The sequence below is a fragment of the Macrobrachium rosenbergii genome, chromosome 51, assembly GCF_040412425.1.
Source record: "Macrobrachium rosenbergii isolate ZJJX-2024 chromosome 51, ASM4041242v1, whole genome shotgun sequence".
In the NCBI taxonomy this organism is placed as follows: domain Eukaryota; kingdom Metazoa; phylum Arthropoda; class Malacostraca; order Decapoda; family Palaemonidae; genus Macrobrachium; species Macrobrachium rosenbergii.
The window spans coordinates 17853962-17871167 of NC_089791.1; the positions used below are offsets into that span (position 1 = coordinate 17853962).

Genomic DNA, 17206 nt, shown 5'->3' on the forward strand with positions numbered 1-17206 from the left:
ATGAGCGTAGATGATAGGTATTCATAGGAAATGAGAAACAAAATTTTTATTTCACCTAATATCACATATATTCGCCCCCAACCCCACCCTTCGCCCCGCCCCCATGAAAACTTATTACGCTCTGTAAGGACTGAATTGAATTTGATTGAATATTTGTATCGATCGCTAACGGGACTCGAATGTGGGTAGGATATAATCCTTCATATTTAATTTTCTTTGATGGTTTTTTTTATTTTTTTTTTTTTTTTTTTAGTCTTCATCGCTTTCTTAAGAGCAAGTCAACTTCATCGTCAGTGTCACTGTCAAGACTAATAATGACAGGATCAATACTGTCATGCATGTTATCTGTTTAACGATAACTGTCCTCAAACGCTCGTGATCGACGTACTGCCCCTGCCCATGCATCGCCAGTGACAGAGAGCCTTGCTTCCTCCAATCTGGCCTGCAGGTCTGCTCGGGTGAAACGTTGGAGTGAGGAGCGCACGTATCGTTTCATGTGTCCCCACACCTGCTCGATTGCATTGAGCTCGGGATGTGCGGGCGGCAGGCGGACGATTTCGTGACCCCATTCCCGAATGGTGTTATCTACCTTGTACTCAGGCTCTGGCCTATTTTGACGGCATGTGTAGAGGAATTCAGGTCTTATAGCATGCTGCGGGAAGGATATATTTCTGCGCTGTAACCATTCAGTAAGGTCAGATTTCCTGGTAGCAGTGGTGGGATAACGACTCTCTTCAGTCATTATACTCTGGTATGGAGCATTGTCCATCACTAATACCGAAGGCTCCTCTAGGAGTGTCAGGAGCTGAGTTGTTAGCCACCGTAGGAACATTTCGCCATTCATTTCCCCGTGGTAGTCGCCGCTGGTATTTTTAGCAGGGAAGCAGAGGAAGGAGCCCTCAATGAAGCCATCGGCTGTACCACCTGCGACTACCACGAAACGTTCCCCGTCTCTTAGTGGCACCTGACGGCTGTAATTGGCACTGGTATTTGGCTGTGTGGTATCCACCCATTCCATGTTATGACTCATTCTGGTTGTGAACCACGTTTCATCCAGGTACACAACCTCCCTGCCGTCTTCCCTGTGTCTTTGAAGGTCCCGCAGGGAACGTATCCCTTGGCACATGATATCAATCGACGCCTTCCTGACATACATCTTGCGCTGAGTGGTCTTATACTCGATTCCCATTTTGTGGAGTAAGCGCCATAGCGAAATCTTTGAGGTACTTTCAGGGATGATACTTCCTTCCTTCAGGTTCTGTGCCAGGGATGCGAGAGTAAAAGGCTGCTTGGCCACAAACTTTGTATGGATGTGCCGACGTATGGCTCCTACAGAGAAACTGTCAAAGATAGGCTGCGCTGGAGGCGTTGGTGGTGTGACGGGCCGTGGCCCAGTCCTGCGATACACAATCGAATGCACCGTCCCCACTCTCATCCTCAAGGCTGCTGCAACAGGTGGTAAAGCCTATATGAAGGAAAGGATTTATATAGATATGTATCATATAAAATAAAATTTGAACATCCATGACTTGAAAATACGTGCATCAGTATAATCAAGGCTTTAAGTCTGATGAATGTCCTGTGGAAAGGGTCAATATTTATTTGTAATTCATAGAGTAACTGTAACAAGTTACCTATTCAAACGAATCTGAAGGTAATTGTCAGCTTTCTCTTTATTAAAAAAGTTGAAGAGTTGGGTGACAAACTCATTTCTGCAACCATACGGACAGTTATGTTCTGAGGTGGCCATCACTTCTTCAAGCTCACCCTCGTAATACCAGTAGATGGCTAATGCCCTGAGTAGAAATGAGGTTTGCGAAGAAGGTAAGCAAACGCAGGTACAACAATCATTTTCCTATCAGTCATAGTGTCTATCACTCAACTACTCCAAAACCCTTCAGATAGATCTCAATCTAATAACTATTTACATAACCACTATCATAGAGAGAAAGAGAGAGAGAGAGAGAGAGAAATGAGCAAATCAATGCATAAAGAAATCAGTCATCTGATAGGCAACAACCGATTGAATCGTTACATAGCTACAACAATATAAATTATAATTAGAAAGATAGATAGATAGATAGATAGATAGATAGATAGATAGATAGATAGCTTGATATTAAAAAAATCATACAAAATAAGTTGAAACTTAAGCTACCTTCCGAGAGAGAAAAAGAGAGAGAGAAAGAGAGAGCTTGAAGGGAGGGGGAGGGCAGGTGAGGGGGGTGGAGGCGGAGCTTTTGTATATGGTTGTTCGTTTTTGTGACTGGCTGATTGAGACTTTGCCCTTTGGTATAGGGACAAGTGTCTTTATAATTAACAATTAATGATTCATGATACACCTATAAATTTCCTCACTGGGTGTAATACACTATAGCAAAATCTGGTATGATACGAGTCTTCGTTACAGAATAATTGCAAAAAATCGAACTTGCACTGTCTGTGAAACCCATAGTAACGTCTTTTCTCTGATATCTTGTATCACTCTACCCATAAAAATGTTAAACAGCCATAGAGACACAAGTCACACAACACACCCTTTTTTCAGACCTGCGTTGACAACCAACTAGTAAGTCTCCCACAAAAGATTCTAGTATGTTTCCCTTCCACCATTAAACACTTTTTATTGCTCTCAACCAATTTTTCTCCTACACTCTATATAGTCTGCACCTTCAACGTTGCTTCTCCATCAGTTCTATTTCAAGTTCATTCTGGGTTCTTGTATGACATACAGTTTCCTTTTCTACTTTCAAACTGCTCACATAACTATTTACTAACACCATATACCATCTGGGTTGGCTAAACTCTCACTGTTCTTCCCTAGTAAATCCTTCTGTCATCAGTTGCACGTCCTCAGCCAAAATCCTACTTTATACTCTTACAATTTTTATAGTCTCATCTTTGAGCTTCACCTTATACACAGGAATAATTGCTCTCTCACCCATTCTTTGTAACCTTTCACTCAACCAGGCATACCTTACATGCCTTGGTCAGCCTACTCGATTACTCTTTCAGTAACGTACTGTGGCGTCTCACTTATAATCCTGGTGTCTTGATATTTACCAGTCACTTCCACAAACACTCTCAAGCTTACACTAACCTTTTCCTCTCCTGCACATTTCAGCACTTTTCTCAAAAGACTCAGTCCACACTGACTTGGACTTCATTCACTCCCGACACCGTCTTTCCATTCTCATTCCATATTCTTTGCTCATTACCCTTCCTCTTGGCTGTTATTTCCATATAAAACAATATCTCATACACGTACACACACAAGCATAAAAGGCAAATATATATATATATATTATATATATATATATATATATATATATATATATATATATATATATATGTTATGTGTGTGTGTTTTGTGTGTGTGTGTGTGTATGCGTGTGTGTCAGTCTTTCTTAAAATTCACGCCTGAGGAATAATTGCCTATAAATTTGTTCAACTTTTTCAATAGAAAGTCTACAGGACAAACTCGCCCAAGATGACAATGCCATGACCGCGCCATACCTGTATTGACATATTCTGGGAAACATGAGAACCGGGAAACTTACTTTCTCTCTCCTAGTTTCTTTTCTTTATTAAACTTTGAAAATCGTATAAAATTTCCCGCCAGTTCCCATAATGCCCCTTCCCGCCATGACAAAGCCCCCGAGGTAAAATCAAAGACATGTTTCCAAAACAAAGTTTCCAGTTTCTGATGGCCGAGTGGAGGGTGTGGGTGTGTGTCGGGTGGCAAGGGGTTAGGGTAGGGGGGGATGTGGTTGGTACTGGAATAGGGCGAAAGTTACTTTCCAGTCCTGTGTCTGGAACCCACTACAAGGGTGGAGTGACCTTTAATGGCCTCGCATCTTGACTTCCTTCGCTAAGGATCTTGAATTTAAGGCACCTTTCGGGTTATAAGGATCTTTGATATTTAGTTTCATTATATGATTGCATCTCTGAAGTTGTTTGCGCGGAAGGATCGCCTGTTGTAAGTCTCTCTCTCTCTCTCTCTCTCTCTCTCTCTCTCTCTCTCTCTCTCTCTCTCGTTTGACTTTCTGTCTCCCAAGATGGCATATTTTTTATTTTAGTCCCTATCACGTGTCAGTCAGTTTCAATGTCGCAATGTATTGTAATTAATTTCTTAGTTTAAATGGATTTTTATGGAAAGCAGTATGAATTTACCTCCAAAAAACCATGTATCAGTTACCAAGTTAGATTATTTATAAGTTTTTGTTTCTTCGTTTTTTTATTTAGCTTAATATCGGCCATAAACTTTGGTTGTTAAATCATTAATTCGTTCAGTTATCCATTCAATAAAAATAAAGAATATACACGTAGTATTTACTTGATTAACTGCGAATTTTATAGCATTTTAATAAAATACAGGAAAAGCTCCTTTTTTATCATAACTTACTACAAGGATCATACAATCATAATTGATACTGTAAAGGTTAATTTGGATGTATTCCTTAGTGAGTGCTATGAAGAATTTAACTCATTTATCAGCTATTTATGAATTACAATAAAGAATTTATTAATTATTCATCAGTTACTTATAAATTACATTGCCAGTTTCAGTCCACGTTTGTTGAAACTACAGCTTCTTATAGTTTGCCACCTTTATTAGTTTTTCTGCTCGTTATTTTGAATTTTACATTTTGAAGTTTCATTTCTTGAATGTGAATTGCAGTTTCTATACCAACTGCACCTTGTCTTCAAAATTCATACAGATCCCTTTCCTCGTGTCACTTTCGAAATGCTCTGTCAGAAACATGGCGATTATTAGTTTTTGTAAAAGAAAACTATTGTGCCGGCTTTGTCCGTCCGCACTTAATTCTGTCCGCTGCTTAAATTGGTATGTTGACCATCCACCCTCCAATCATCAAATATACCAAATTGCAACCCTCAGAAGCCTCAGTAGTTTTAATTTTACTTAAGGTTAAAGTTAGCCATAAAATCGTGCTTCTGGCAACGATATAGGATAACCACCGGGTCGAGGTTAAAGTTTCATGGGCCGCGGTTCAAACAGAATTTTCAGCCTGGGGTTTAACAAGGAAAGATAGATATGTTTTCGGTGGCCTTGATTATACGCTGTAGCTGCTGAAACAGAAAACTCGATTGCGCCGAAGAAACTTCGGCGCATTTTTTAGTAACTTTTATCAAGGTCTACAGACCTTGGTTTTTATATTACCCTTTTGGCTCTCCCACTGGGAACCACAGATAGATTATGGTTCCAGAAGTTATTAAGACGATTTAGAATTTCTTAAGCTGCCCTTACTGCCAGGGTCTTTCAGCTACTTTAGGAGCTACGAGAAAGATCAGCTTCTCCATTTAAGTATTAGACAGAAATATTTTTTCCAATAGCCTCCTCCAGTTTGCTGTCACTCCCTTTTCGAGCGTCCGAGGATTTTCCTTTTCTGTTCATAAATTTCCTGCGCTCTCCAAAAGGGGGTTTATTTTTTGTTCTCTTTTATTTTCCTTTTGTTTCCTTTTCTCTGGATGTTTAATACATTTTATGCGTGCTAGTATTTTACATCATTTTTGTTTTACTGCAAAAGACAGTGAGGCATGGGTGCCGAAATCAAAAACTTTAAACCGCCAACTATAAAATATGTATACATAGAACTCCCCCTCTGAAATGATCACAAATACTACTATTAAGAAGTGCCAAGCCATCTATTCAGAAAATACAATATAATTTTTACTATTCTTTGTAGAATTAATTGACACACGTTAGCAGCTGGCGCAGATGTCCGTTTGTGCATCTTACATCCAGAAATAATCATCAAAAAGATAAATGTAAAGAGAGAAAAAAAGGATACCTGAACAAGTAACGCGCCTTTCTTCGACGCGTATCCATTAGAGAGGAAAAAACACCTGTGTCGGCCTAACCATTTGGATTTCGTATTACCAGACGCACCTGAGCCAATGCATTCTCGCAGTACCTGAAATGATTATCGTAAGTTCCATTGCCTTGTTAAGGGACTATTTACATTCCAGCGTCTCCCGGAATGTAGACTTGAGAAATAGGTTATTACCGGATTGAATTATATGAGTGTGAGACACATGGTTTTATGTGGTAGAATTTCAGCTTCACGGGAATGAGAAAAAATTGATTTCTTTTAGTTTTCTGTAAGAGAAAACTATTGTGTCGGCTTTGTCTGTCCGTCCGCACTTTTTCTGTTACCCCTCAGATCTTCAAAACTACTGATTTTAGTGGGCCTGCAAATTGGTATGTTGATTATCCACCCACCAGTCATCAAGCATATCAAATTGCAGCCTTCTAGCCTCAGTAGTTTTTATTTTAAAGTTAAAGTTAGCCGTAATGGATGCTTCTGGCGACGACATAGCATTAGGCCTCCACCGGGCAGTGGTTACAGTTTCATGGGTGCGGCTCATTCAGTTTAAGAGACCACCGAAAGACAGATCTACAGTGGCCTTGATTAAAAGCTGTAAAAGCGGCTGCACAGAAAACTTGATTGCGCTGAGGAAAATTCGGCGCATTTTTACAAAATAATTTTATCTTATATTTACATTAAATATATTTTCAATTGTAACAGCCCTTGGCTTCAGTTTAAGTTGTATTCAAATTGCAATTGAATACAGTAATCAAAGAAAACGATGCCATTCCGAGGCTTTACTGTAACGCAAGGAGGCAGAAGTAGAACTTGCGCAATATCATTTGAAGGCCTAGGGCCTAAAACGCTTTTGTTTGCCTTCATTCGTTAAAGAATCTGTATTCAGTTGCTGCAATGGTGATAGAAGTTCAACGTTTACAAGTATTGAAATCATTATTTGAGACATATAAGAACTTCCTCCTAGCTTCAGCGGACGACTTTCATCAGTGAATTTAATAACCCATGAATAAGTTGAACTCATACGCTCAACGCCCTAAGCGCTTGTCATCAACTGCTTACGCTGACGGACGGAAACGAGTACAGTGCGCGCCAGTGGAAGGGAAAGCGGAAGGGTGAGCTTAGGAGAAGTGGAATTTCTTGAAATAAAAACTGAATTTGTTACGCTGTTCTTATATAATATATATATATATATATATATATATATATATATATATATATATATATATATACATCTACATACATATACATACACTATATATGTGTATAGTGGAGCATACATACAACATGGTCGTCTTAATTGCAGGTGAAATCTTGCGTGGGTAATTTTTTTATGTGTTCATTTTTATATTTTGAGTTGAGAGGGCCTGGCAGTTTCAGACGCACCCACGTTCTCATAAGAGGCTTTTACTGTATATATGAAATACGCTGAATACAACTAATGCCACCAATAGGCCTAATTTTTCCAATGTTAAATGATCTTCCGCTTCGTGAGAAGGGCGCCGGGAGGCGATGTAGGAAGAACGATCCCTTCCACGTAATGCGATTAGAATCCACTGAATTTACATCTGTTTAAGCGCTGCTGGCTTTAATCGTGAGTGGCGTCTGCTAACTGAGTGATAATTGGCAACACTGTGGCCTTCTCCGTCTTTTGTTTTCCCCAATGTCCTGTTTTCGTTTATTCCATTGCCGAAATGATTGCGAAAAACTTGATCAAATTTGGGGAAAAGGGCCCTAATTGTCAGAGAGACGTTCTCAAAGCTGTAGTGGGTGGGAACCGTCATTTTTCGAGAGCGTCACTTTGATTTTAATTTCGACTCTTGTAATTGGTTAAAAATATTTTTGCTTGATTACACTACCAGGGTATTTGGAATTTGCATGATATTTTTATGAATTTTTGCAACGAATTTATTAGCGATAGGTATGCAATTAACGGCAAAAATAAATATATTTTGTTTCACTGGCGCCGCGTAATTAAACAGAAGAGGGGCTGAAATTGCGACATGGCGTATCATCGAATAATTTTGAAATTACGAATGAAATTCGGAGCTCAAAATCTCCTCCTCCCTGAAACCGCAACCCCCACCCCACACCAACACACCCGTAACCCAGCCCCCATCCGACTCCCACCCCACCCACCCCACCCCACGTCTTTTCACCCTGGCTCTATTATAATCGTGTTTCATTCTTACCGTCTTGAATGCCGCATTCAAAAAGCGAAGTATTCGTAAGAAACTTCCATGAGACTAACATCTGTTCTTTTTATAATCATCTCCGCTTTCCAGACAGACAGACAGACAGACAGACAGACAGACAGACAGACAGACAGACAGACAGACAGACAGACAGACAGACAGACAGACATAGACAGACCAATGACCGGGCGGATTAGAAAAAGTGGAATATCCTGAGAGTGGCATTTGGAGCCAAGTCGGCCTGGGCGTGAATTTTAAGACAAAAGTGCCAATTTCTCGGCGAAATCGAGTCTCTTGACTAATTAAGAAGTTTGAAAGATTTGCAGAACTTTCACCGGAATGGAAATGATTGACGTGGAGAAAATTTTGTCTCTTTTCTTCGCCGGATCTGAAGCGCTTGTTGGTGCGTCTGTTCGCTAAATATCATAACCTGCCTTCAAGATGATTTGTTTCTTTATGACGCGGTTCAAAAGCAAACGTAATATGTCAAGTTTATTGTCTTTATACCCATCAAAAAAAAACATAATGGTCTCACCTGCCGTGGCAATACCTACAGGATAAACAAGATGGTAATCTCTTTCATGTTAATCTTAATATATATATATATATATATATATATATATATATATATATATATATATATATATATATATATATATATATATATATGATGATAGTAAGAGATGTGGTACTGTACAAGGGGTAGCATTTGTGAACAGATGGAGCAGTAGGCCTATATTTTGTGGTGTTTTGGACCTGTTGGAGATTTATAAAAATTTATAATATTTCTCAAAGTGTTGCTTCAACAACTGCCATTGATCTGTATTTTGCAGAATGCTTGAGATCAATTAGCGATGCTTTAAGACTTTTATGCTGTCAGGGTCATCTTTTTGACCAAAGCTTTGTGGCTCCTTCCTCAATACCTAGTAAAAACCAGAGGCTCTAAAGAGATAAGATGATGTGGTAGTGATAGAGCGAAATTTTAGTCGTGAGGAAGGCAAGAGAAGGCTAAAGAACAATTATTATATTTGAATGAACAAAGTCTTATAGGCCAAGATAGATGAAGGTTATATTATGTCTTGAATTTTTTTATTATTTCATTTTGTTCGATTCTGAGAGCCTCAATAAGACTTGAGTTGCCATTCTCACGAGGAATGACGAAAGTTTCTCAGCGTTCATTTTTGCGAAGATGTTCAGGTTGCGAAAATTACACTCTTAAAGGGTTAGATCTTCAGGCCTTGGAATTTTAGCCCAGTGCATTCAAGAGTTTTGCCAAAATGCAAATTTTCCTTCATTATCACCGTTACTGCTACTTGGGTCCAAAAGGAACAGTTCAATAGATAACTGACACCCTTTTAACTAATTTCACTTGACCTTTGATTTCACCAACCAATGAAGACACTTGCTGATGCTCAGGACTCGTACAGTTTACTCTGTGGCGTAACTGAATTCATTCAAATAACCTACGTATGAATGAATGAGGTTAGCATAAAAACATGCTGAAATATAATATATTCAATTGAATACATGCAGATAATAAACAGCGTGATTTCCAGACAGCTTTTTGATTTGGGTAGGCCTATTAGGGGTGAGAAAGTGAGAAAGAGGAGAAAGCGACCACATCCACCAGTTAAGACATTAGCATTACAATTTAGAGTTTAGGCGAACCCAAAACGATCCCAATCCCAGGGTGTAATACTTACCAATTTTTTAGACAATTCAGGAGATAACCAAGTATCTAATATTTGATTTAATGAAACCCCTCGGTGGCAATAGAATTTTCATTAATCTTGATTAAACCAAGATTGGTGCCTTGCTAGAGCTGTGTACCTGAGTCTGAGAAGTGATGGTTAGCTATCGCAGGCTCCGTGTTGCTGCTTTGTGTTTATGAATTGAGTTTGAATAATATTTTCAAGGTAATAATAGATGGAGCAGATCTGAGTTTATAGAACTTTGCCAATGTGATAATTTTAATTTTGTTGGCCGAAAAATGAGTTTCAGACTGTCATTCGATGGGAATAGGGTTGATTGGCCGGCTGATGAAGAGTTAAGGATGTTTATTTCTTTTGATAGAAATTCATTTCTCGCTATAATGTGGTTGTTTATGATAATAGATTGGTTCTTAGCCACGTAAAATAAGTCTAATCCTTCAGGACATATCTAGGAGAGCTGTTAATCCAGCTGAGTGGTCATGTAAAACTAAGGTATACTTTTCACTTATCACTTGTCCCCTATCTGACGACTGCCGCACAAGATATAATGGGTTCAGTTTTATAAGTGTAACCAGTGTAATGAATATAGAACCAGACGTAATTATTGATTTGTGTAGGTATATCCATGACGTACAAGGATTATATCAGTGAAGTGTTCACCTACCATATTTATGTTAGGTATTTTATTGTGGACAAAATATAAAAAAAGGAGACTTTTTTAGTTTTAATGATTTTTTTAATTAAATCAATAAACTGTTGCATGAATTTATGCTACTTACATAATGTATTGTATATTTTGTCAATAAAGTAAGTAACTAACTAGAACAAAAAAAAAAAAATTAGGAGAATGAAAAAAGAAAAGGGAAACTGCAAAAAACGCAGGATAAAAGAAGGCAGATAGCGGGGCAAATATTGATTTGCTGCAGTTGGTAGCTCTATGCCAATACCTTCACACGTTGTTACGGAAGTTCATGTGCCAATGACAGCTGGCATTCTTCGGTGACATACCCATCCGTGTACTCATCATACCCGGTGATAACTACCTTTACAGACCGATAGATCAGCAACACTGCAAATATGGTAACGTAAGTATATCTTAGTTTTGTTCAGACCACTGAGCTGATTAACAGCTCTCCTAGGGCTGGCCCGAAGGATTAGATTTATTTTACGTGGCTAAGAACCAACTGGTTACCTAGCAATGGGACCTACAGCTTATTGTGGAATCCGAACCACATTATGACGAGAAATGAATTCCTATCACCAGAAATTGTTTCTCTAATTCTTCATTAGCCGGTAGGAGAGTAAACGCTGGGCCAACAGCGTGCCAGGCGACAGCTCTATTTTCCCCTCCAACGAAGAACTTGCAAATATGGTTCTGATCATACCCACTCTTACTTTTGATTTGTGTAAATACCAGTGCCTCAAGGAACTATTCAAATCTTTGCTTTCTCTGTATTTTTTAGGAATTTGTAATTCTTGAAATCCGTTTGGAATGTCGAAAAAACGGGATAGTTGTATATTTTTGAAGCCCTTGGAGTCCAAATAGGAAATAAAAGACAATGACTAACCTATCACACCGGAACTCTACCCTGGTTTTCTGAAGAAAACGTATGAATTACAGTAGAGTGCTGACACTTAACCACTGTGCTACCAAGGAGGATCTAAGCGCTTGATATGCAATAGGAAGATGTAAATGTTAACGTATGACAAAGAAATATTATTTTTACGGGGCTTCTGGTACTTACTTCACAGCTTTAGGTCTAGAAGAACCTGTCTGGTGTTAATCTTGGGAAAAGAAAATGTCAGTAAAAAGCATTTTGAAGATTTTAAGTTTCCACAGAACAGAGAAAGCTGTTATATGAGTGTGCAATTCCCCAACTACATTAGAAATGAGAATTGAATATTAGATCGAAATATGGGAAAAGAGGAAAATAGCAACTCTTAAGTAGGAGTAATAATCAAAAAGAACACAGAAGTAGATTAGATTAAGATTATATACAGAAGTAGATTAGATTAAGAATTAATATAAAATATTTGAAAAGTTGCTTTGGGAGGAATTTTTGATCCTAAATATGGAAGGATAAGAGATTATTATTAAGATGAGGTAACAATAATTAGGACGAATGACGTACAAACTGCCGTTGCAAGGTGGAAGGAAGACTGACAGGAATAAACAAGGAACAGTAATGAGTTTACACGGACAGGAGAGAGAGGTGCAGAAGGTAAGGATAATGGAAATTTGGAAGTGTCGATCTAGAATCAGGTGAAAATTGTGTGCAGAACACGAAAAAGGATATGGATTACACATAAAGAAAAGGGTAAGATGGCGCCAAAAAAACGAAATTTTTGTGGTCTATTTAGGCAAACAATTTTGCGTTACGATACAAGAAAATGGTTCCATCAAACAACAAATGTTTGTTACATGACTGTTTAACTCGCTTAATGGGTTTCTCCAGAATGTTTAAACAAAGTTCGACATAATTGTCTAATATACTTTAGACGAATGTAGGTGGTATATTCTAGTGGTGTAGGCAGCCATCAATTCAAAAAACCATTAAACAGTTGGCACGTTGAAGTGGGAATCTGGCTGAGAGATTTACCTCTCTTGTGCTTTCCACATTTCCGTCAATATCTCCAGGTTCAAAATCTCCTATCGCTTGGCATTAACCCTCGCGATGGTCCTACTAATCCCCCGTTGGATATCCTCGATGAGATTCTTAGAAGTCTCAAACAGGATCTCTTCCAACTTCGTGAGTACCAGGGCGACTACTACGTCGGCTCTTCTGATGTCCTGGTAAATCTTAGACCCTGGTCCTGGTTATCCATTAGTCTTTTAGCGGCCTCTTTATCTCGCTCGTCATTGTGTTTTGCTCTTGCAGGGGGCTCCGTTGGTGGGTGTGGTTTTTGGATTCTGTATTTTTTAAAACTTAGTTTCTCTCCACTGAGCTTATATAATAATAAATAATAATGTAGGCTAACCGAGTAAGGCTTAACCTAATCTGCCCCGAAATTTAGGTGACATATTGTGGACAGTTTTCCTCAAGTTTCCATGACTGGAAGAACCGTGTCATTACTTCTTCCCTAATTCTCGAACAAAGAAGAACAAGCCGTGAGTTTCTGGATTCTTGATACTTTGACTTGATATGTAAGGGTAAGATATTCCTTGGTATGTCTTTATTCTGGAGCTGGAGCGGTGTAGGTGATCCTATAACAGGCCCGTAATGAAGCCTGTCATGGGAAGGGGGTTCGTTTTCCGCCAGATTTGGATTTTGTGGTGACTACCAAGATAAATATACTGTATAGCCGTGGACATTAATTTTCACACATACACACTGAAAACAATCTGATGTAACTGGCTGATGACTTTTAAAATTATCTGTTGATAAAAGACAAAACCAAAATAGAAATTGATCAATACAAACACTTATTCTAAATGTAACGATTAAAACATGTCGGGCTGGGTAGTCTGATTCTTTAAGCATATCCTATAATAAAACTATTGTTTACTTTAGTTAAATAAGGGTAAGAAAGGGAACAAGAGATAATATTTTACCTCTTCAATGCTTATTTTCTTATTTCTCGGTGTGATTTATAGAAAACGTACTTTCTCCATATTTGAAGGGAGCCTAATACATTAGAACGGCCTGTCTTTAACTCTTACACTGCAATTCTGTAGATATTGTTAATCAAAAAATTCAGTGTTATCGTCTTATATGTCACAAATGCCCTCTTATGTTTGATGACTGATTATCTGGAAAAACTCTGATTACGTTTCTTGTTAACGAACAAAACATTAGATGAAATAAATAAATAGATAAAAATAAAAGTCCATCTTTAATTTTATTTTCTCGTGAAAATAAAAGAAAAACGTTCGTTTCGTAGAGTTTTGAAGAAGTATTCACTGGTGTTCGAGATTCTAATCAGTGCCGTTCTTTAATTTATGTCATTCGTCCTAATTATTGTTAATCTTTAATCTCTTATCCTTCCATATCAAAAATTCCTCCCAAAGCAACTTTTCAAATAGTTCATATTAATTCTTAATCTAATCGACTTCTCTAATCTCTCTCGTTCTCTCTCTCTCTCTCTCTCTCTCTCTCTCTCTCTCTCTCTCTCTCTCTCTCTCTCTCTCTCTCTCTCAGGGGACTGAACCCCTCCACGGAATAAGTTGTTGCTCAGCTGCAAAACTCTTAACAATAACTGATTAATAGGTAATAACATTAGGTAAAAATATAGTCTAATAACAGTCAAAGTGCAAGCCAATTGTAATATTTTTTCATGTATATAAACTAAAAGTTAGAGATGTATAATAAGATAATTTTTGGAATGTGTTTTATGCCCTTTACTGAGATATCTCTGCAGCTATTTTTGGCTTATGGTTATCTTAGGCTTTTTATTCAGCTGCTTTAGCTGGAAGACCAGTTAACCAGTATATTCTGTTCCCTTTCATAAAGGTACCCTCATACACACTTTTAGTAATTCATTTATTTATTTATTTATTTTATTTGTTCAGTGGATATATCCTTCAGATTCTCCTAAAAGACATCAAACTTGATAAACATTTATTTCTGGTGATAGAAATTCATTTCTCGTTATAATGTGGTTCGGATTCCACTGCTTAAGCTGCAGGTCCCGTTGCTAAGTAACCAATTCTGGTTCTTAGCCTCGTAAAATAATTTATCTAATCCTTCAGTGGGCCAGCCCTAGGAGAGCTGTTAATTTCAGCTCAGTGGTCTGGTAAAACTAAGCTCATACTTTAACCATTTCGAATTTCACTGGACAAAGGAAAAAAGACACTTGACGCTAAATATTTGAATTACTGAAAATTAAAATAACTAACAAAATTTAAATTACGCAAACGATATTTAATACATAGCTTCAGTTGGCACCTGGTAAACAACTCATAACTGGCTGCTGGTTGGTTTAGATTGAGCCGGCCTTATGTCAACGTAGGCTCTTCCCCAAAGGCTGACCGTAACTTGTGTGGTAATGTGTTAAAGGGGATAAAAGACCTGGTGTGGACCTCTGGCCTTCACAAACCAAGCAAGAAGTTCCATTCCTAAACGACATCATGTCTGAAGAACCTATGAAATATTTGGCTACTTTTAGTTCCTCGTTGGACGGGTCGGTATAGTTCTCGGCTAGCACTCTGCTGGGCCCGCGTGCGAGTCTCCGGGCGGCCAATGAAGAATTAGAGGAATTTAAGAAGAAGATGATTTCTGGTGATAGAAATTCATTTCTCGGTATAATATGGTTCGGATTCCACAATAAGCTGTAGGTCCCGTTGCTAGGTAACCAATTGGTTCTTAGCCACGTAAAATAAGTCTAAACCTTCGGGCCAGCCCTAGGAGAGCTGTTAATCAGCTCAGTGGTCTGGTTAAACTAAGGTATACTTAACTTTTGGCTACTTTTAAAATACGTAGCCGCATTATTAAAAGCAAACTGTTTGATTAGCCTTACGTCTTTTCAAAAAATATATGGTATTTTTTCAAGCGAAATAATATTAATGAGCGTGGTTATAAAATAATTTTCTCGCTACGTGGCGAAGCGCGAGTCGTAACTCTCGAACCCTGTGTGTCACAACCTCGTGACAGGATTCAGGATCCAGATATTTGCAGCACCGAATGACGGGCACATTTTATCTTGGTGATCTCCTAGTTACCATTAACCTCTTTAAAACGAAAAGTATGGATATTCATATGTTTATATTTCGTTGCTAAAACGATGAACGGTGACATTTTAAATTATGGTATACCTTGCGTCTTTCAGAGTCGAATGATAATATTAATTTCGCATTATTTCTTTTTTTTTATGAGTTAATTTGCATAGGCAACTCAAAGGATGGTCAAGACGATTTCGTTTCTCCAAAAGCGTCAGTTACAGAAATCACGTTGACGTGACCAGGTGTCTCCTCCTGAAGCCTTGTGTAGAAAGCCATATACTTTATTTTTATTAGAATGCGTAAGTATACTGGCGAGCTTTTTTTTTTTATCACAGTTAAGTCAAAGCAAAGGTTTTCTTCCGCTTTTGTTTAGAAGAATTTGGTATCTGATTTGAAATGAAGGAAGGTTCATTTCTTTATATCTCACTCGATTAGAACTTCATCATTTTTAGGAAATGATTATACAGCAAATGAGTTCAGTTGTTTATATAGTATGTATTGTATTATAAAATATTCGTGACAGTTCTAAAAGTGCTTTTTAAGTAGTCGCCTTTCCAAGGAAAGCTTCGTAAATTCCTGCTTGCAAAATTAAAAGAAAACAGTGAGTTAAAGGTTGCCACAACACATCTTGACAGGAATTTCTAGTTCACCAGTATTATTGTAAGAATGTCTGAGAAGCCAATCGGAACAACGCTATCTTCCCTATGCAACTGATTGTTGTAAGCAAAAATAATAAGTAGATGCGATGGTATGTCACTAACTTTATTTCTAATTGATATACGTTTGCCGTTGCCTCAGTGACATCTCGTTCATTTCATTTATCAGCCACACGTTTAAATTACCAACAAATATTAGTGAGATTTATGAAGACATGGATTTCGCGTTGGTTGTATGACAGTTTTCCTTAAGCAAGCCACTCGCGTGCTTTCCTGCCCCGACTATAACTCGAGTACAGTTCTCGGTGTTGTAGAGTTGTTGCTAGGCAAAACAGGCCATATGCCAGCGCAGGCTCTTCTCTTGGTGAGGCTTTGTGGCATATAGTTTCTGGGGATATCTCGGATATATAGACATTGGTCCTCCAGCGAAAGGAACAGAAAACGATCACACTTGTGAGCATTATTATTATTATTATTATTATTATTATTATTATTATTATTATTATTATTATTATTATTACAGGTTTTGTTAAACAAAATGGCAGTTTCAACAGCATTTATTTTATATAGTAAACGCTCAATTCGTCTTATCAATTGCTTTTCTTGCGCTGGAATGGTTGAAAGCAATTGACCGATATTCATATCCAGTGGTTTAGTGATGTGTAGGATATGAATATCGGTCAATTGCTTGCAACCATTCCAGCGCAAGAAAAGCAATTGATAAGACGAATTGAGCGTTTACTATATAAAATAAGTGCTGTTGAAACTGCCATTTTGTTTAACAAACCTGTATTAAAGGTCTTTTTCTATTATTATTATTATTATTATTATTATTATTATTATTATTATTATTATTATTATTATTATTATTATTATTATTATTATTATTCAGAAGATGAATCCTATTCGTATGGAACAAGCCCCCAGGGCCATTGTCTTGAAATTCAAACTTCCAAAGAATATGGTGCTCGTTGGGAAGTAAGAGAGAGGAGAGTAAGAGTATAGTAGGAAGAAGAAATCAAAACTGATTTCCCAAGAAAAAAATAGGGAAGTTTTAATTTCCGTTTCAAAACGGATTTTGCATCACAACAACAACAAAAGAAAGAGCAAATTGTTTCCAAGCGTAACCGCGCACCTA

General features: G+C 37.8%; 1 protein-coding gene and 1 pseudogene across 1 annotated transcript in view; one reads left to right on the top strand and one right to left on the bottom strand.

Annotated features, from left to right (window-relative positions):
• LOC136832958 (uncharacterized) overlaps nucleotides 1–17206 on the bottom strand; it is a 19751-nt pseudogene continuing 2545 nt past the window's right edge.
• The window catches only part of LOC136833152 (uncharacterized), a 12854-nt gene continuing 11242 nt past the window's right edge, over nucleotides 15595–17206 (top strand). The window contains exon 1 of the mRNA XM_067094850.1: nucleotides 15595–15711. The gene's annotated coding sequence lies outside the window, so the exon portion shown is untranslated. The remainder of the gene's footprint in view (nucleotides 15712–17206) is intronic.